Source organism: Octopus bimaculoides, chromosome 8, assembly GCF_001194135.2.
Source record: "Octopus bimaculoides isolate UCB-OBI-ISO-001 chromosome 8, ASM119413v2, whole genome shotgun sequence".
In the NCBI taxonomy this organism is placed as follows: Eukaryota; Metazoa; Mollusca; class Cephalopoda; order Octopoda; family Octopodidae; genus Octopus; species Octopus bimaculoides.
Window position 1 is genome coordinate 18,204,639 of NC_068988.1, and position 566 is coordinate 18,205,204.

The 566-nt window shown below is 37.8% G+C and overlaps 1 protein-coding gene across 4 annotated transcripts in view; it reads left to right on the forward strand.

Moving 5' to 3' along the window:
* LOC106878173 (uncharacterized) overlaps positions 1–566 on the forward strand; it is a 1,037,364-nt gene that overhangs the window by 759,306 nt on the left and 277,492 nt on the right. The window lies entirely within an intron of this gene.

Here is a 566-nt window from a genome sequence, read left to right on the forward strand (position 1 = left end):
TATATATATATATATATATATATATATATATATATATATGTGTGTGTTCTTCTACTTTTGAGGCATCCATGCCTCTTAAAATATTCTGTACAACTCATCGCCTCATAGCCATAAGCTTGCCAAAGCATACTCGATGTCTCTGTAGCAGATTTCCCAAGTTTAATGCAAATTTCACATTGGCTCTATGTTCCTATCCATGACAAAATCACAGACTACAGCACACACATGATCACAAAAAAATAAATTTCACTTGTGCAGTAAACACAGTGATGTTACTCACGTTACCTCATGAAGACCACTAGCTCTCATTGCACACAGAACTGTGTGCTGCCATCTTTTACATATATATAGTCTTTTACTCTTTTACTTATTTCAGTCATTTGACTGTGGTCATGCTGGAGCACCACCTTTAGTCGAGCAAATCAACCCCAGGACTTATTCTTTGTAAGCCTAGTACTTATTCTATCGGTCTCTTTTGCCGAACCACTAAGTTACGGGGACGTAAACACACCAGCATCGGTTGTCAAACGATGTTGGGGGACAAACACAGACACACAAACATATAC